We start from the raw sequence: 20,870 nt of genomic DNA, 5'->3' as shown, positions 1-20,870 counted from the left end.
CTGGAGCTGTTGAAGAGCTGAGTCCACCTAGCTTTCTAAGGAAGGGTGCAGCGAGTTGCCTTAAACTCTGAATACATAGTGTGACTGGGAAAGGCTTCTAGGTCGGGATGTTTCTTAGAAGGGTAAAGGAGACTGCTGGTACTCACTGTAGTTGTACGAAAAAGGGTGCCTACACTAGGGTGCCTAGTGTCTGGTAGAGTGAAGAAACGTTCAAGTAAAGCAGAACTTCCAATACGACATAATGGAAAATGCTAAGCGCTTTCGCTTCAGCAGGGCTTTTCAGGCCTTAGCTTGAGGCAAGGACTCACGTCAAGTTACCCTGTAGCTCTAGAGCATGACAGGAGGAACTCCCACCCATGCTATGGAAGCACCGTGTTTCCTTAGAGAAACTCCTTTTCTTTCCAGAGGGCTGCCCACAGTGAATCGAGGCCAGTCAAAACAGTGTTATTTAGGTATCTCAGGCTGGCGTGGCTAGAGATTTAAAATGGGAACGGAAGGCTTAGGCATTCAAGTCTTCTTTTCCTGTGAACATGCACCCGGACACCTTCTTATATCTAAGAAGTCCAAAGAGACTCTAGCTACACCCTGGTCCCTTGCTGAATCAACTTTTCTTCACAGAGTGTTCTGCATATATGGAACTCCCTCATCCTTGGAACGTTCTATGTCTGCTATAGGGCCGAAGCCTATTCTAAAGTCCTGCAGTGTAGAAGGAAAAACTGTGCTTTGGTTCCAGTAGGAATGCAAGCCTCCTTTCTCCTGTAGGTACGGGGTCATTGGGTACGAGTTCCTAGAGGTAGGCGAAGCAGATTGTGTATCTTAGTGAAGCTCCACAGAGGGCAATGAGGCAGACTTCCATGGCATGTAGGACGTGAGAGAACAGAATCCCTGGAGCTGTTGAAGAGCTGAGTCCACCTAGCTTCCTAAGGAAGGGTGCAGCGAGTTGCCCTACACTCTGATTACATAGAGTGACTGGGAAAGGCTTCTAGGTCTGGATGTTTCTTAGAAGAGCAAAGAAGACTGCCGGTACTCACTGTATTTCTACGAAAAAGGGTGCCTACACGAGGGTGCCTTGGGTCTGGTAAGTGAAGAAACATTCAAGTAAAGCAGAACTTGGAATACGACATAATGGAAACTGCTAAGCGCTTCCGCTTCCGCGAGGCTTTTCAGGCCTTAGCTTGAGGCAAGGACTCACGTCAAGTTTCCCTGTAGCTCTAGAGCAGGACAGCAGGAGCTCCCACCCATGCTATGGAAGCACCGTGTTTCCTTAGAGAAAACTCCTTTTCTTTCGAGAGGGCTGCCTACAGTGACCAGAAGCCAGGTAAAAACAGTGTTATTTAGGATTCTTCAGGGAAGCATGTTTAGAGATTTAACATGGGAAAGCAAGGCTTGTGCCATCAGGTCTCCTTCTCGGGTTAACATGCAGCCGAAACCCTTCTGATTCCTAACAAGTCAATAGAGACTCTAGCCAAACCCTGGTCCCTTGCTGAATCAACTTTTCTTCACAGGGTTTTCTGCTTGTATCGAACTCCCTCATTCTTGGAACGCTCTATGTAACCCTTCGGGCCTAAACCTAGTCTAAAGTCCTGCAGTGTAACAGGAAAAACTTTGCTTAGATTCCAGTAGGAATGCAAGCCTCCTTTCTCCTGTAGGTATGGGGTCCTTGGGTAAGAGTTCCTAGAAGAAGGCGAAGCAGATTGTGTTTCTTAGTGTAGCTCCAATGAGAGCAATGAGGCAGACTTCCATGGCATGTATGTCGTGAGAGAACAGAATCCCTGGAGCTGTTGAAGAGCTGAGTCCACCTAGCTTTCTAAGGAAGGGTGCAGCGAGTTGCCTTAAACTCTGAATACATAGTGTGACTGGGAAAGGCTTCTAGGTCGGGATGTTTCTTAGAAGGGTAAAGGAGACTGCTGGTACTCACTGTAGTTGTACGAAAAAGGGTGCCTACACTAGGGTGCCTAGTGTCTGGTAGAGTGAAGAAACGTTCAAGTAAAGCAGAACTTCCAATACGACATAATGGAAAATGCTAAGCGCTTTCGCTTCAGCAGGGCTTTTCAGGCCTTAGCTTGAGGCAAGGACTCACGTCAAGTTACCCTGTAGCTCTAGAGCATGACAGGAGGAACTCCCACCCATGCTATGGAAGCACCGTGTTTCCTTAGAGAAACTCCTTTTCTTTCCAGAGGGCTGCCCACAGTGAATCGAGGCCAGTCAAAACAGTGTTATTTAGGTATCTCAGGCTGGCGTGGCTAGAGATTTAAAATGGGAACGCAAGGCTTAGGCATTCAAGTCTTCTTTTCCTGTGAACATGCACCCGGACACCTTCTTATATCTAAGAAGTCCAAAGAGACTCTAGCTACACCCTGGTCCCTTGCTGAATCAACTTTTCTTCACAGAGTGTTCTGCATATATGGAACTCCCTCATCCTTGGAACGTTCTATGTCTGCTATAGGGCCGAAGCCTATTCTAAAGTCCTGCAGTGTAGAAGGAAAAACTGTGCTTTGGTTCCAGTAGGAATGCAAGCCTCCTTTCTCCTGTAGGTACGGGGTCATTGGGTACGAGTTCCTAGAGGTAGGCGAAGCAGATTGTGTATCTTAGTGAAGCTCCACAGAGGGCAATGAGGCAGACTTCCATGGCATGTAGGACGTGAGAGAACAGAATCCCTGGAGCTGTTGAAGAGCTGAGTCCACCTAGCTTCCTAAGGAAGGGTGCAGCGAGTTGCCCTACACTCTGATTACATAGAGTGACTGGGAAAGGCTTCTAGGTCTGGATGTTTCTTAGAAGAGCAAAGAAGACTGCCGGTACTCACTGTATTTCTACGAAAAAGGGTGCCTACACGAGGGTGCCTTGGGTCTGGTAAGTGAAGAAACATTCAAGTAAAGCAGAACTTGGAATACGACATAATGGAAACTGCTAAGCGCTTCCGCTTCCGCAAGGCTTTTCAGGCCTTAGCTTGAGGCAAGGACTCACGTCAAGTTTCCCTGTAGCTCTAGAGCAGGACAGCAGGAGCTCCCACCCATGCTATGGAAGCACCGTGTTTCCTTAGAGAAAACTCCTTTTCTTTCGAGAGGGCTGCCTACAGTGACCAGAAGCCAGGTAAAAACAGTGTTATTTAGGATTCTTCAGGGAAGCATGTTTAGAGATTTAACATGGGAAAGCAAGGCTTGTGCCATCAGGTCTCCTTCTCGGGTTAACATGCAGCCGAAACCCTTCTGATTCCTAACAAGTCAATAGAGACTCTAGCCAAACCCTGGTCCCTTGCTGAATCAACTTTTCTTCACAGGGTTTTCTGCTTGTATCGAACTCCCTCATTCTTGGAACGCTCTATGTAACCCTTCGGGCCTAAACCTAGTCTAAAGTCCTGCAGTGTAACAGGAAAAACTTTGCTTAGATTCCAGTAGGAATGCAAGCCTCCTTTCTCCTGTAGGTATGGGGTCCTTGGGTAAGAGTTCCTAGAAGAAGGCGAAGCAGATTGTGTTTCTTAGTGTAGCTCCAATGAGAGCAATGAGGCAGACTTCAATGGCATGTATGTCGTGAGAGAACAGAATCCCTGGAGCTGTTGAAGAGCTGAGTCCACCTAGCTTTCTAAGGAAGGGTGCAGCGAGTTGCCTTAAACTCTGAATACATAGTGTGACTGGGAAAGGCTTCTAGGTCGGGATGTTTCTTAGAAGGGTAAAGGAGACTGCTGGTACTCACTGTAGTTGTACGAAAAAGGGTGCCTACACTAGGGTGCCTAGTGTCTGGTAGAGTGAAGAAACGTTCAAGTAAAGCAGAACTTCCAATACGACATAATGGAAAATGCTAAGCGCTTTCGCTTCAGCAGGGCTTTTCAGGCCTTAGCTTGAGGCAAGGACTCACGTCAAGTTACCCTGTAGCTCTAGAGCATGACAGGAGGAACTCCCACCCATGCTATGGAAGCACCGTGTTTCCTTAGAGAAACTCCTTTTCTTTCCAGAGGGCTGCCCACAGTGAATCGAGGCCAGTCAAAACAGTGTTATTTAGGTATCTCAGGCTGGCGTGGCTAGAGATTTAAAATGGGAACGCAAGGCTTAGGCATTCAAGTCTTCTTTTCCTGTGAACATGCACCCGGACACCTTCTTATATCTAAGAAGTCCAAAGAGACTCTAGCTACACCCTGGTCCCTTGCTGAATCAACTTTTCTTCACAGAGTGTTCTGCATATATGGAACTCCCTCATCCTTGGAACGTTCTATGTCTGCTATAGGGCCGAAGCCTATTCTAAAGTCCTGCAGTGTAGAAGGAAAAACTGTGCTTTGGTTCCAGTAGGAATGCAAGCCTCCTTTCTCCTGTAGGTACGGGGTCATTGGGTACGAGTTCCTAGAGGTAGGCGAAGCAGATTGTGTATCTTAGTGAAGCTCCACAGAGGGCAATGAGGCAGACTTCCATGGCATGTAGGACGTGAGAGAACAGAATCCCTGGAGCTGTTGAAGAGCTGAGTCCACCTAGCTTCCTAAGGAAGGGTGCAGCGAGTTGCCCTACACTCTGATTACATAGAGTGACTGGGAAAGGCTTCTAGGTCTGGATGTTTCTTAGAAGAGCAAAGAAGACTGCCGGTACTCACTGTATTTCTACGAAAAAGGGTGCCTACACGAGGGTGCCTTGGGTCTGGTAAGTGAAGAAACATTCAAGTAAAGCAGAACTTGGAATACGACATAATGGAAACTGCTAAGCGCTTCCGCTTCCGCAAGGCTTTTCAGGCCTTAGCTTGAGGCAAGGACTCACGTCAAGTTTCCCTGTAGCTCTAGAGCAGGACAGCAGGAGCTCCCACCCATGCTATGGAAGCACCGTGTTTCCTTAGAGAAAACTCCTTTTCTTTCGAGAGGGCTGCCTACAGTGACCAGAAGCCAGGTAAAAACAGTGTTATTTAGGATTCTTCAGGGAAGCATGTTTAGAGATTTAACATGGGAAAGCAAGGCTTGTGCCATCAGGTCTCCTTCTCGGGTTAACATGCAGCCGAAACCCTTCTGATTCCTAACAAGTCAATAGAGACTCTAGCCAAACCCTGGTCCCTTGCTGAATCAACTTTTCTTCACAGGGTTTTCTGCTTGTATCGAACTCCCTCATTCTTGGAACGCTCTATGTAACCCTTCGGGCCTAAACCTAGTCTAAAGTCCTGCAGTGTAACAGGAAAAACTTTGCTTAGATTCCAGTAGGAATGCAAGCCTCCTTTCTCCTGTAGGTATGGGGTCCTTGGGTAAGAGTTCCTAGAAGAAGGCGAAGCAGATTGTGTTTCTTAGTGTAGCTCCAATGAGAGCAATGAGGCAGACTTCAATGGCATGTATGTCGTGAGAGAACAGAATCCCTGGAGCTGTTGAAGAGCTGAGTCCACCTAGCTTTCTAAGGAAGGGTGCAGCGAGTTGCCTTAAACTCTGAATACATAGTGTGACTGGGAAAGGCTTCTAGGTCGGGATGTTTCTTAGAAGGGTAAAGGAGACTGCTGGTACTCACTGTAGTTGTACGAAAAAGGGTGCCTACACTAGGGTGCCTAGTGTCTGGTAGAGTGAAGAAACGTTCAAGTAAAGCAGAACTTCCAATACGACATAATGGAAAATGCTAAGCGTTTTCGCTTCAGCAGGGCTTTTCAGGCCTTAGCTTGAGGCAAGGACTCACGTCAAGTTACCCTGTAGCTCTAGAGCATGACAGGAGGAACTCCCACCCATGCTATGGAAGCACCGTGTTTCCTTAGAGAAACTCCTTTTCTTTCCAGAGGGCTGCCCACAGTGAATCGAGGCCAGTCAAAACAGTGTTATTTAGGTATCTCAGGCTGGCGTGGCTAGAGATTTAAAATGGGAACGGAAGGCTTAGGCATTCAAGTCTTCTTTTCCTGTGAACATGCACCCGGACACCTTCTTATATCTAAGAAGTCCAAAGAGACTCTAGCTACACCCTGGTCCCTTGCTGAATCAACTTTTCTTCACAGAGTGTTCTGCATATATGGAACTCCCTCATCCTTGGAACGTTCTATGTCTGCTATAGGGCCGAAGCCTATTCTAAAGTCCTGCAGTGTAGAAGGAAAAACTGTGCTTTGGTTCCAGTAGGAATGCAAGCCTCCTTTCTCCTGTAGGTACGGGGTCATTGGGTACGAGTTCCTAGAGGTAGGCGAAGCAGATTGTGTATCTTAGTGAAGCTCCACAGAGGGCAATGAGGCAGACTTCCATGGCATGTAGGACGTGAGAGAACAGAATCCCTGGAGCTGTTGAAGAGCTGAGTCCACCTAGCTTCCTAAGGAAGGGTGCAGCGAGTTGCCCTACACTCTGATTACATAGAGTGACTGGGAAAGGCTTCTAGGTCTGGATGTTTCTTAGAAGAGCAAAGAAGACTGCCGGTACTCACTGTATTTCTACGAAAAAGGGTGCCTACACGAGGGTGCCTTGTGTCTGGTAAGTGAAGAAACATTCAAGTAAAGCAGAACTTGGAATACGACATAATGGAAACTGCTAAGCGCTTCCGCTTCCGCGAGGCTTTTCAGGCCTTAGCTTGAGGCAAGGACTCACGTCAAGTTTCCCTGTAGCTCTAGAGCAGGACAGCAGGAGCTCCCACCCATGCTATGGAAGCACCGTGTTTCCTTAGAGAAAACTCCTTTTCTTTCGAGAGGGCTGCCTACAGTGACCAGAAGCCAGGTAAAAACAGTGTTATTTAGGATTCTTCAGGGAAGCATGTTTAGAGATTTAACATGGGAAAGCAAGGCTTGTGCCATCAGGTCTCCTTCTCGGGTTAACATGCAGCCGAAACCCTTCTGATTCCTAACAAGTCAATAGAGACTCTAGCCAAACCCTGGTCCCTTGCTGAATCAACTTTTCTTCACAGGGTTTTCTGCTTGTATCGAACTCCCTCATTCTTGGAACGCTCTATGTAACCCTTCGGGCCTAAACCTAGTCTAAAGTCCTGCAGTGTAACAGGAAAAACTTTGCTTAGATTCCAGTAGGAATGCAAGCCTCCTTTCTCCTGTAGGTATGGGGTCCTTGGGTAAGAGTTCCTAGAAGAAGGCGAAGCAGATTGTGTTTCTTAGTGTAGCTCCAATGAGAGCAATGAGGCAGACTTCAATGGCATGTATGTCGTGAGAGAACAGAATCCCTGGAGCTGTTGAAGAGCTGAGTCCACCTAGCTTTCTAAGGAAGGGTGCAGCGAGTTGCCTTAAACTCTGAATACATAGTGTGACTGGGAAAGGCTTCTAGGTCGGGATGTTTCTTAGAAGGGTAAAGGAGACTGCTGGTACTCACTGTAGTTGTACGAAAAAGGGTGCCTACACTAGGGTGCCTAGTGTCTGGTAGAGTGAAGAAACGTTCAAGTAAAGCAGAACTTCCAATACGACATAATGGAAAATGCTAAGCGCTTTCGCTTCAGCAGGGCTTTTCAGGCCTTAGCTTGAGGCAAGGACTCACGTCAAGTTACCCTGTAGCTCTAGAGCATGACAGGAGGAACTCCCACCCATGCTATGGAAGCACCGTGTTTCCTTAGAGAAACTCCTTTTCTTTCCAGAGGGCTGCCCACAGTGAATCGAGGCCAGTCAAAACAGTGTTATTTAGGTATCTCAGGCTGGCGTGGCTAGAGATTTAAAATGGGAACGCAAGGCTTAGGCATTCAAGTCTTCTTTTCCGGTGAACATGCACCCGGACACCTTCTTATATCTAAGAAGTCCAAAGAGACTCTAGCTACACCCTGGTCCCTTGCTGAATCAACTTTTCTTCACAGAGTGTTCTGCATATATGGAACTCCCTCATCCTTGGAACGTTCTATGTATGCTATAGGGCCGAAGCCTATTCTAAAGTCCTGCAGTGTAGAAGGAAAAACTGTGCTTTGGTTCCAGTAGGAATGCAAGCCTCCTTTCTCCTGTAGGTACGGGGTCATTGGGTACGAGTTCCTAGAGGTAGGCGAAGCAGATTGTGTATCTTAGTGAAGCTCCACAGAGGGCAATGAGGCAGACTTCCATGGCATGTAGGACGTGAGAGAACAGAATCCCTGGAGCTGTTGAAGAGCTGAGTCCACCTAGCTTCCTAAGGAAGGGTGCAGCGAGTTGCCCTACACTCTGATTACATAGAGTGACTGGGAAAGGCTTCTAGGTCTGGATGTTTCTTAGAAGAGCAAAGAAGACTGCCGGTACTCACTGTATTTCTACGAAAAAGGGTGCCTACACGAGGGTGCCTTGGGTCTGGTAAGTGAAGAAACATTCAAGTAAAGCAGAACTTGGAATACGACATAATGGAAACTGCTAAGCGCTTCCGCTTCCGCGAGGCTTTTCAGGCCTTAGCTTGAGGCAAGGACTCACGTCAAGTTTCCCTGTAGCTCTAGAGCAGGACAGCAGGAGCTCCCACCCATGCTATGGAAGCACCGTGTTTCCTTAGAGAAAACTCCTTTTCTTTCGAGAGGGCTGCCTACAGTGACCAGAAGCCAGGTAAAAACAGTGTTATTTAGGATTCTTCAGGGAAGCATGTTTAGAGATTTAACATGGGAAAGCAAGGCTTGTGCCATCAGGTCTCCTTCTCGGGTTAACATGCAGCCGAAACCCTTCTGATTCCTAACAAGTCAATAGAGACTCTAGCCAAACCCTGGTCCCTTGCTGAATCAACTTTTCTTCACAGGGTTTTCTGCTTGTATCGAACTCCCTCATTCTTGGAACGCTCTATGTAACCCTTCGGGCCTAAACCTAGTCTAAAGTCCTGCAGTGTAACAGGAAAAACTTTGCTTAGATTCCAGTAGGAATGCAAGCCTCCTTTCTCCTGTAGGTATGGGGTCCTTGGGTAAGAGTTCCTAGAAGAAGGCGAAGCAGATTGTGTTTCTTAGTGTAGCTCCAATGAGAGCAATGAGGCAGACTTCCATGGCATGTATGTCGTGAGAGAACAGAATCCCTGGAGCTGTTGAAGAGCTGAGTCCACCTAGCTTTCTAAGGAAGGGTGCAGCGAGTTGCCTTAAACTCTGAATACATAGTGTGACTGGGAAAGGCTTCTAGGTCGGGATGTTTCTTAGAAGGGTAAAGGAGACTGCTGGTACTCACTGTAGTTGTACGAAAAAGGGTGCCTACACTAGGGTGCCTAGTGTCTGGTAGAGTGAAGAAACGTTCAAGTAAAGCAGAACTTCCAATACGACATAATGGAAAATGCTAAGCGCTTTCGCTTCAGCAGGGCTTTTCAGGCCTTAGCTTGAGGCAAGGACTCACGTCAAGTTACCCTGTAGCTCTAGAGCATGACAGGAGGAACTCCCACCCATGCTATGGAAGCACCGTGTTTCCTTAGAGAAACTCCTTTTCTTTCCAGAGGGCTGCCCACAGTGAATCGAGGCCAGTCAAAACAGTGTTATTTAGGTATCTCAGGCTGGCGTGGCTAGAGATTTAAAATGGGAACGCAAGGCTTAGGCATTCAAGTCTTCTTTTCCTGTGAACATGCACCCGGACACCTTCTTATATCTAAGAAGTCCAAAGAGACTCTAGCTACACCCTGGTCCCTTGCTGAATCAACTTTTCTTCACAGAGTGTTCTGCATATATGGAACTCCCTCATCCTTGGAACGTTCTATGTCTGCTATAGGGCCGAAGCCTATTCTAAAGTCCTGCAGTGTAGAAGGAAAAACTGTGCTTTGGTTCCAGTAGGAATGCAAGCCTCCTTTCTCCTGTAGGTACGGGGTCATTGGGTACGAGTTCCTAGAGGTAGGCGAAGCAGATTGTGTATCTTAGTGAAGCTCCACAGAGGGCAATGAGGCAGACTTCCATGGCATGTAGGACGTGAGAGAACAGAATCCCTGGAGCTGTTGAAGAGCTGAGTCCACCTAGCTTCCTAAGGAAGGGTGCAGCGAGTTGCCCTACACTCTGATTACATAGAGTGACTGGGAAAGGCTTCTAGGTCTGGATGTTTCTTAGAAGAGCAAAGAAGACTGCCGGTACTCACTGTATTTCTACGAAAAAGGGTGCCTACACGAGGGTGCCTTGGGTCTGGTAAGTGAAGAAACATTCAAGTAAAGCAGAACTTGGAATACGACATAATGGAAACTGCTAAGCGCTTCCGCTTCCGCAAGGCTTTTCAGGCCTTAGCTTGAGGCAAGGACTCACGTCAAGTTTCCCTGTAGCTCTAGAGCAGGACAGCAGGAGCTCCCACCCATGCTATGGAAGCACCGTGTTTCCTTAGAGAAAACTCCTTTTCTTTCGAGAGGGCTGCCTACAGTGACCAGAAGCCAGGTAAAAACAGTGTTATTTAGGATTCTTCAGGGAAGCATGTTTAGAGATTTAACATGGGAAAGCAAGGCTTGTGCCATCAGGTCTCCTTCTCGGGTTAACATGCAGCCGAAACCCTTCTGATTCCTAACAAGTCAATAGAGACTCTAGCCAAACCCTGGTCCCTTGCTGAATCAACTTTTCTTCACAGGGTTTTCTGCTTGTATCGAACTCCCTCATTCTTGGAACGCTCTATGTAACCCTTCGGGCCTAAACCTAGTCTAAAGTCCTGCAGTGTAACAGGAAAAACTTTGCTTAGATTCCAGTAGGAATGCAAGCCTCCTTTCTCCTGTAGGTATGGGGTCCTTGGGTAAGAGTTCCTAGAAGAAGGCGAAGCAGATTGTGTTTCTTAGTGTAGCTCCAATGAGAGCAATGAGGCAGACTTCAATGGCATGTATGTCGTGAGAGAACAGAATCCCTGGAGCTGTTGAAGAGCTGAGTCCACCTAGCTTTCTAAGGAAGGGTGCAGCGAGTTGCCTTAAACTCTGAATACATAGTGTGACTGGGAAAGGCTTCTAGGTCGGGATGTTTCTTAGAAGGGTAAAGGAGACTGCTGGTACTCACTGTAGTTGTACGAAAAAGGGTGCCTACACTAGGGTGCCTAGTGTCTGGTAGAGTGAAGAAACGTTCAAGTAAAGCAGAACTTCCAATACGACATAATGGAAAATGCTAAGCGCTTTCGCTTCAGCAGGGCTTTTCAGGCCTTAGCTTGAGGCAAGGACTCACGTCAAGTTACCCTGTAGCTCTAGAGCATGACAGGAGGAACTCCCACCCATGCTATGGAAGCACCGTGTTTCCTTAGAGAAACTCCTTTTCTTTCCAGAGGGCTGCCCACAGTGAATCGAGGCCAGTCAAAACAGTGTTATTTAGGTATCTCAGGCTGGCGTGGCTAGAGATTTAAAATGGGAACGCAAGGCTTAGGCATTCAAGTCTTCTTTTCCTGTGAACATGCACCCGGACACCTTCTTATATCTAAGAAGTCCAAAGAGACTCTAGCTACACCCTGGTCCCTTGCTGAATCAACTTTTCTTCACAGAGTGTTCTGCATATATGGAACTCCCTCATCCTTGGAACGTTCTATGTCTGCTATAGGGCCGAAGCCTATTCTAAAGTCCTGCAGTGTAGAAGGAAAAACTGTGCTTTGGTTCCAGTAGGAATGCAAGCCTCCTTTCTCCTGTAGGTACGGGGTCATTGGGTACGAGTTCCTAGAGGTAGGCGAAGCAGATTGTGTATCTTAGTGAAGCTCCACAGAGGGCAATGAGGCAGACTTCCATGGCATGTAGGACGTGAGAGAACAGAATCCCTGGAGCTGTTGAAGAGCTGAGTCCACCTAGCTTCCTAAGGAAGGGTGCAGCGAGTTGCCCTACACTCTGATTACATAGAGTGACTGGGAAAGGCTTCTAGGTCTGGATGTTTCTTAGAAGAGCAAAGAAGACTGCCGGTACTCACTGTATTTCTACGAAAAAGGGTGCCTACACGAGGGTGCCTTGGGTCTGGTAAGTGAAGAAACATTCAAGTAAAGCAGAACTTGGAATACGACATAATGGAAACTGCTAAGCGCTTCCGCTTCCGCAAGGCTTTTCAGGCCTTAGCTTGAGGCAAGGACTCACGTCAAGTTTCCCTGTAGCTCTAGAGCAGGACAGCAGGAGCTCCCACCCATGCTATGGAAGCACCGTGTTTCCTTAGAGAAAACTCCTTTTCTTTCGAGAGGGCTGCCTACAGTGACCAGAAGCCAGGTAAAAACAGTGTTATTTAGGATTCTTCAGGGAAGCATGTTTAGAGATTTAACATGGGAAAGCAAGGCTTGTGCCATCAGGTCTCCTTCTCGGGTTAACATGCAGCCGAAACCCTTCTGATTCCTAACAAGTCAATAGAGACTCTAGCCAAACCCTGGTCCCTTGCTGAATCAACTTTTCTTCACAGGGTTTTCTGCTTGTATCGAACTCCCTCATTCTTGGAACGCTCTATGTAACCCTTCGGGCCTAAACCTAGTCTAAAGTCCTGCAGTGTAACAGGAAAAACTTTGCTTAGATTCCAGTAGGAATGCAAGCCTCCTTTCTCCTGTAGGTATGGGGTCCTTGGGTAAGAGTTCCTAGAAGAAGGTGAAGCAGATTGTGTTTCTTAGTGTAGCTCCAATGAGAGCAATGAGGCAGACTTCAATGGCATGTATGTCGTGAGAGAACAGAATCCCTGGAGCTGTTGAAGAGCTGAGTCCACCTAGCTTTCTAAGGAAGGGTGCAGCGAGTTGCCTTAAACTCTGAATACATAGTGTGACTGGGAAAGGCTTCTAGGTCGGGATGTTTCTTAGAAGGGTAAAGGAGACTGCTGGTACTCACTGTAGTTGTACGAAAAAGGGTGCCTACACTAGGGTGCCTAGTGTCTGGTAGAGTGAAGAAACGTTCAAGTAAAGCAGAACTTCCAATACGACATAATGGAAAATGCTAAGCGTTTTCGCTTCAGCAGGGCTTTTCAGGCCTTAGCTTGAGGCAAGGACTCACGTCAAGTTACCCTGTAGCTCTAGAGCATGACAGGAGGAACTCCCACCCATGCTATGGAAGCACCGTGTTTCCTTAGAGAAACTCCTTTTCTTTCCAGAGGGCTGCCCACAGTGAATCGAGGCCAGTCAAAACAGTGTTATTTAGGTATCTCAGGCTGGCGTGGCTAGAGATTTAAAATGGGAACGGAAGGCTTAGGCATTCAAGTCTTCTTTTCCTGTGAACATGCACCCGGACACCTTCTTATATCTAAGAAGTCCAAAGAGACTCTAGCTACACCCTGGTCCCTTGCTGAATCAACTTTTCTTCACAGAGTGTTCTGCATATATGGAACTCCCTCATCCTTGGAACGTTCTATGTCTGCTATAGGGCCGAAGCCTATTCTAAAGTCCTGCAGTGTAGAAGGAAAAACTGTGCTTTGGTTCCAGTAGGAATGCAAGCCTCCTTTCTCCTGTAGGTACGGGGTCATTGGGTACGAGTTCCTAGAGGTAGGCGAAGCAGATTGTGTATCTTAGTGAAGCTCCACAGAGGGCAATGAGGCAGACTTCCATGGCATGTAGGACGTGAGAGAACAGAATCCCTGGAGCTGTTGAAGAGCTGAGTCCACCTAGCTTCCTAAGGAAGGGTGCAGCGAGTTGCCCTACACTCTGATTACATAGAGTGACTGGGAAAGGCTTCTAGGTCTGGATGTTTCTTAGAAGAGCAAAGAAGACTGCCGGTACTCACTGTATTTCTACGAAAAAGGGTGCCTACACGAGGGTGCCTTGGGTCTGGTAAGTGAAGAAACATTCAAGTAAAGCAGAACTTGGAATACGACATAATGGAAACTGCTAAGCGCTTCCGCTTCCGCGAGGCTTTTCAGGCCTTAGCTTGAGGCAAGGACTCACGTCAAGTTTCCCTGTAGCTCTAGAGCAGGACAGCAGGAGCTCCCACCCATGCTATGGAAGCACCGTGTTTCCTTAGAGAAAACTCCTTTTCTTTCGAGAGGGCTGCCTACAGTGACCAGAAGCCAGGTAAAAACAGTGTTATTTAGGATTCTTCAGGGAAGCATGTTTAGAGATTTAACATGGGAAAGCAAGGCTTGTGCCATCAGGTCTCCTTCTCGGGTTAACATGCAGCCGAAACCCTTCTGATTCCTAACAAGTCAATAGAGACTCTAGCCAAACCCTGGTCCCTTGCTGAATCAACTTTTCTTCACAGGGTTTTCTGCTTGTATCGAACTCCCTCATTCTTGGAACGCTCTATGTAACCCTTCGGGCCTAAACCTAGTCTAAAGTCCTGCAGTGTAACAGGAAAAACTTTGCTTAGATTCCAGTAGGAATGCAAGCCTCCTTTCTCCTGTAGGTATGGGGTCCTTGGGTAAGAGTTCCTAGAAGAAGGCGAAGCAGATTGTGTTTCTTAGTGTAGCTCCAATGAGAGCAATGAGGCAGACTTCAATGGCATGTATGTCGTGAGAGAACAGAATCCCTGGAGCTGTTGAAGAGCTGAGTCCACCTAGCTTTCTAAGGAAGGGTGCAGCGAGTTGCCTTAAACTCTGAATACATAGTGTGACTGGGAAAGGCTTCTAGGTCGGGATGTTTCTTAGAAGGGTAAAGGAGACTGCTGGTACTCACTGTAGTTGTACGAAAAAGGGTGCCTACACTAGGGTGCCTAGTGTCTGGTAGAGTGAAGAAACGTTCAAGTAAAGCAGAACTTCCAATACGACATAATGGAAAATGCTAAGCGCTTTCGCTTCAGCAGGGCTTTTCAGGCCTTAGCTTGAGGCAAGGACTCACGTCAAGTTACCCTGTAGCTCTAGAGCATGACAGGAGGAACTCCCACCCATGCTATGGAAGCACCGTGTTTCCTTAGAGAAACTCCTTTTCTTTCCAGAGGGCTGCCCACAGTGAATCGAGGCCAGTCAAAACAGTGTTATTTAGGTATCTCAGGCTGGCGTGGCTAGAGATTTAAAATGGGAACGCAAGGCTTAGGCATTCAAGTCTTCTTTTCCGGTGAACATGCACCCGGACACCTTCTTATATCTAAGAAGTCCAAAGAGACTCTAGCTACACCCTGGTCCCTTGCTGAATCAACTTTTCTTCACAGAGTGTTCTGCATATATGGAACTCCCTCATCCTTGGAACGTTCTATGTATGCTATAGGGCCGAAGCCTATTCTAAAGTCCTGCAGTGTAGAAGGAAAAACTGTGCTTTGGTTCCAGTAGGAATGCAAGCCTCCTTTCTCCTGTAGGTACGGGGTCATTGGGTACGAGTTCCTAGAGGTAGGCGAAGCAGATTGTGTATCTTAGTGAAGCTCCACAGAGGGCAATGAGGCAGACTTCCATGGCATGTAGGACGTGAGAGAACAGAATCCCTGGAGCTGTTGAAGAGCTGAGTCCACCTAGCTTCCTAAGGAAGGGTGCAGCGAGTTGCCCTACACTCTGATTACATAGAGTGACTGGGAAAGGCTTCTAGGTCTGGATGTTTCTTAGAAGAGCAAAGAAGACTGCCGGTACTCACTGTATTTCTACGAAAAAGGGTGCCTACACGAGGGTGCCTTTTGTCTGGTAAGTGAAGAAACATTCAAGTAAAGCAGAACTTGGAATACGACATAATGGAAACTGCTAAGCGCTTCCGCTTCCGCAAGGCTTTTCAGGCCTTAGCTTGAGGCAAACACTCACGTCAAGTTTCCCTGTAGCTCTAGAGCAGGACAGCAGGAGCTCCCACCCATGCTATGGAAGCACCGTGTTTCCTTAGAGAAAACTCCTTTTCTTTCGAGAGGGCTGCCTACAGTGACCAGAAGCCAGGTAAAAACAGTGTTATTTAGGATTCTTCAGGGAAGCATGTTTAGAGATTTAACATGGGAAAGCAAGGCTTGTGCCATCAGGTCTCCTTCTCGGGTTAACATGCAGCCGAAACCCTTCTGATTCCTAACAAGTCAATAGAGACTCTAGCCAAACCCTGGTCCCTTGCTGAATCAACTTTTCTTCACAGAGTTTTCTGCTTGTATCGAACTCCCTCATTCTTGGAACGCTCTATGTAACCCTTCGGGCCTAAACCTAGTCTAAAGTCCTGCAGTGTAACAGGAAAAACTTTGCTTAGATTCCAGTAGGAATGCAAGCCTCCTTTCTCCTGTAGGTATGGGGTCCTTGGGTAAGAGTTCCTAGAAGAAGGCGAAGCAGATTGTGTTTCTTAGTGTAGCTCCAATGAGAGCAATGAGGCAGACTTCAATGGCATGTATGTCGTGAGAGAACAGAATCCCTGGAGCTGTTGAAGAGCTGAGTCCACCTAGCTTTCTAAGGAAGGGTGCAGCGAGTTGCCTTAAACTCTGAATACATAGTGTGACTGGGAAAGGCTTCTAGGTCGGGATGTTTCTTAGAAGGGTAAAGGAGACTGCTGGTACTCACTGTAGTTGTACGAAAAAGGGTGCCTACACTAGGGTGCCTAGTGTCTGGTAGAGTGAAGAAACGTTCAAGTAAAGCAGAACTTCCAATACGACATAATGGAAAATGCTAAGCGCTTTCGCTTCAGCAGGGCTTTTCAGGCCTTAGCTTGAGGCAAGGACTCACGTCAAGTTACCCTGTAGCTCTAGAGCATGACAGGAGGAACTCCCACCCATGCTATGGAAGCACCGTGTTTCCTTAGAGAAACTCCTTTTCTTTCCAGAGGGCTGCCCACAGTGAATCGAGGCCAGTCAAAACAGTGTTATTTAGGTATCTCAGGCTGGCGTGGCTAGAGATTTAAAATGGGAACGCAAGGCTTAGGCATTCAAGTCTTCTTTTCCTGTGAACATGCACCCGGACACCTTCTTATATCTAAGAAGTCCAAAGAGACTCTAGCTACACCCTGGTCCCTTGCTGAATCAACTTTTCTTCACAGAGTGTTCTGCATATATGGAACTCCCTCATCCTTGGAACGTTCTATGTCTGCTATAGGGCCGAAGCCTATTCTAAAGTCCTGCAGTGTAGAAGGAAAAACTGTGCTTTGGTTCCAGTAGGAATGCAAGCCTCCTTTCTCCTGTAGGTACGGGGTCATTGGGTACGAGTTCCTAGAGGTAGGCGAAGCAGATTGTGTATCTTAGTGAAGCTCCACAGAGGGCAATGAGGCAGACTTCCATGGCATGTAGGACGTGAGAGAACAGAATCCCTGGAGCTGTTGAAGAGCTGAGTCCACCTAGCTTCCTAAGGAAGGGTGCAGCGAGTTGCCCTACACTCTGATTACATAGAGTGACTGGGAAAGGCTTCTAGGTCTGGATGTTTCTTAGAAGAGCAAAGAAGACTGCCGGTACTCACTGTATTTCTACGAAAAAGGGTGCCTACACGAGGGTGCCTTGTGTCTGGTAAGTGAAGAAACATTCAAGTAAAGCAGAACTTGGAATACGACATAATGGAAACTGCTAAGCGCTTCCGCTTCCGCGAGGCTTTTCAGGCCTTAGCTTGAGGCAAGGACTCACGTCAAGTTTCCCTGTAGCTCTAGAGCAGGACAGCAGGAGCTCCCACCCATGCTATGGAAGCACCGTGTTTCCTTAGAGAAAACTCCTTTTCTTTCGAGAGGGCTGCCTACAGTGACCAGAAGCCAGGTAAAAACAGTGTTATTTAGGATTCTTCAGGGAAGCATGTTTAGAGATTTAACATGGGAAAGCAAGGCTTGTGCCATCAGGTCTCCTTCTCGGGTTAACATGCAGCCGAAACCCTTCTGATTCCTAACAAGTCAATAGAGACTCTAGCCAAACCCTGGTCCCTTGCTGAATCAACTTTTCTTCACAGGGTTTTCTGCTTGTATCGAACTCCCTCATTCTTGGAACGCTCTATGTAACCCTTCGGGCCTAAACCTAGTCTAAAGTCCTGCAGTGTAACAGGAAAAACTTTGCTTAGATTCCAGTAGGAATGCAAGCCTCCTTTCTCCTGTAGGTATGGGGTCCTTGGGTAAGAGTTCCTAGAAGAAGGCGAAGCAGATTGTGTTTCTTAGTGTAGCTCCAATGAGAGCAATGAGGCAGACTTCCATGGCATGTATGTCGTGAGAGAACAGAATCCCTGGAGCTGTTGAAGAGCTGAGTCCACCTAGCTTTCTAAGGAAGGGTGCAGCGAGTTGCCTTAAACTCTGAATACATAGTGTGACTGGGAAAGGCTTCTAGGTCGGGATGTTTCTTAGAAGGGTAAAGGAGACTGCTGGTACTCACTGTAGTTGTACGAAAAAGGGTGCCTACACTAGGGTGCCTAGTGTCTGGTAGAGTGAAGAAACGTTCAAGTAAAGCAGAACTTCCAATACGACATAATGGAAAATGCTAAGCGCTTTCGCTTCAGCAGGGCTTTTCAGGCCTTAGCTTGAGGCAAGGACTCACGTCAAGTTACCCTTTAGCTCTAGAGCATGACAGGAGGAACTCCCACCCATGCTATGGAAGCACCGTGTTTCCTTAGAGAAACTCCTTTTCTTTCCAGAGGGCTGCCCACAGTGAATCGAGGCCAGTCAAAACAGTGTTATTTAGGTATCTCAGGCTGGCGTGGCTAGAGATTTAAAATGGGAACGCAAGGCTTAGGCATTCAAGTCTTCTTTTCCTGTGAACATGCACCCGGACACCTTCTTATATCTAAGAAGTCCAAAGAGACTCTAGCTACACCCTGGTCCCTTGCTGAATCAACTTTTCTTCACAGAGTGTTCTGCATATATGGAACTCCCTCATCCTTGGAACGTTCTATGTCTGCTATAGGGCCGAAGCCTATTCTAAAGTCCTGCAGTGTAGAAGGAAAAACTGTGCTTTGGTTCCAGTAGGAATGCAAGCCTCCTTTCTCCTGTAGGTACGGGGTCATTGGGTAAGAGTTCCTAGAGGTAGGCGAAGCAGATTGTGTATCTTAGTGAAGCTCCACAGAGGGCAATGAGGCAGACTTCCATGGCATGTAGGACGTGAGAGAACAGAATCCCTGGAGCTGTTGAAGAGCTGAGTCCACCTAGCTTCCTAAGGAAGGGTGCAGCGAGTTGCCCTACACTCTGATTACATAGAGTGACTGGGAAAGGCTTCTAGGTCTGGATGTTTCTTAGAAGAGCAAAGAAGACTGCCGGTACTCACTGTATATCTACGAAAAAGGGTGCCTACACGAGGGTGCCTTGTGTCTGGTAAGTGAAGAAACATTCAAGTAAAGCAGAACTTGGAATACGACATAATGGAAACTGCTAAGCGCTTCCGCTTCCGCAAGGCTTTTCAGGCCTTAGCTTGAGGCAAACACTCACGTCAAGTTTCCCTGTAGCTCTAGAGCAGGACAGCAGGAGCTCCCACCCATGCTATGGAAGCACCGTGTTTCCTTAGAGAAAACTCCTTTTCTTTCGAGAGGGCTGCCTACAGTGACCAGAAGCCAGGTAAAAACAGTGTTATTTAGGATTCTTCAGGGAAGCATGTTTAGAGATTTAACATGGGAAAGCAAGGCTTGTGCCATCAGGTCTCCTTCTCGGGTTAACATGCAGCCGAAACCCTTCTGATTCCTAACAAGTCAATAGAGACTCTAGCCAAACCCTGGTCCCTTGCTGAATCAACTTTTCTTCACAGGGTTTTCTGCATGTATCGAACTCCCTCATTCTTGGAACGCTCTATGTAACCCTTCGGGCCTAAACCTAGTCTAAAGTCCTGCAGTGTAACAGGAAAAACTTTGCTTAGATTCCAGTAGGAATGCAAGCCTCCTTTCTCCTGTAGGTATGGGGTCCTTGGGTAAGAGTTCCTAGAAGAAGGCGAAGCAGATTGTGTTTCTTAGTGTAGCTCCAATGAGAGCAATGAGGCAGACTTCCATGGCATGTATGTCGTGAGAGAACAGAATCCCTGGAGCTGTTGAAGAGCTGAGTCCACCTAGCTTTCTAAGGAAGGGTGCAGCGAGTTGCCTTAAACTCTGAATACATAGTGTGACTGGGAAAGGCTTCTAGGTCGGGATGTTTCTTAGAAGGGTAAAGGAGACTGCTGGTACTCACTGTAGTTGTACGAAAAAGGGTGCCTACACTAGGGTGCCTAGTGTCTGGTAGAGTGAAGAAACGTTCAAGTAAAGCAGAACTTCCAATACGACATAATGGAAAATGCTAAGCGCTTTCGCTTCAGCAGGGCTTTTCAGGCCTTAGCTTGAGGCAAGGACTCACGTCAAGTTACCCTGTAGCTCTAGAGCATGACAGGAGGAACTCCCACCCATGCTATGGAAGCACCGTGTTTCCTTAGAGAAACTCCTTTTCTTTCCAGAGGGCTGCCCACAGTGAATCGAGGCCAGTCAAAACAGTGTTATTTAGGTATCTCAGGCTGGCGTGGCTAGAGATTTAAAATGGGAACGCAAGGCTTAGGCATTCAAGTCTTCTTTTCCGGTGAACATGCACCCGGACACCTTCTTATATCTAAGAAGTCCAAAGAGACTCTAGCTACACCCTGGTCCCTTGCTGAATCAACTTTTCTTCACAGAGTGTTCTGCATATATGGAACTCCCTCATCCTTGGAACGTTCTATGTCTGCTATAGGGCCGAAGCCTATTCTAAAGTCCTGCAGTGTAGAAGGAAAAACTGTGCTTTGGTTCCAGTAGGAATGCAAGCCTCCTTTCTCCTGTAGGTACGGGGTCATTGGGTAAGAGTTCCTAGAGGTAGGCGAAGCAGATTGTGTATCTTAGTGAAGCTCCACAGAGGGCAATGAGGCAGACTTCCATGGCATGTAGGACGTGAGAGAACAGAATCCCTGGAGCTGTTGAAGAGCTGAGTCCACCTAGCTTCCTAAGGAAGGGTGCAGCGAGTTGCCCTACACTCTGATTACATAGAGTGACTGGGAAAGGCTTCTAGGTCTGGATGTTTCTTAGAAGAGCAAAGAAGACTGCCGGTACTCACTGTATTTCTACGAAAAAGGGTGCCTACACGAGGGTGCCTTTTGTCTGGTAAGTGAAGAAACATTCAAGTAAAGCAGAACTTGGAATACGACATAATGGAAACTGCTAAGCGCTTCCGCTTCCGCAAGGCTTTTCAGGCCTTAGCTTGAGGCAAACACTCACGTCAAGTTTCCCTGTAGCTCTAGAGCAGGACAGCAGGAGCTCCCACCCATGCTATGGAAGCACCGTGTTTCCTTAGAGAAAACTCCTTTTCTTTCGAGAGGGCTGCCTACAGTGACCAGAAGCCAGGTAAAAACAGTGTTATTTAGGATTCTTCAGGGAAGCATGTTTAGAGATTTAACATGGGAA

This window comes from Balaenoptera physalus (genome assembly GCF_965194825.1).
Source record: "Balaenoptera physalus genome assembly, chromosome: 21".
NCBI classification, from domain to species: domain Eukaryota; kingdom Metazoa; phylum Chordata; class Mammalia; order Artiodactyla; family Balaenopteridae; genus Balaenoptera; species Balaenoptera physalus.
The sequence above is the reverse complement of the archived record's forward strand: the minus strand, read 5'-3'. Positions refer to the sequence as shown.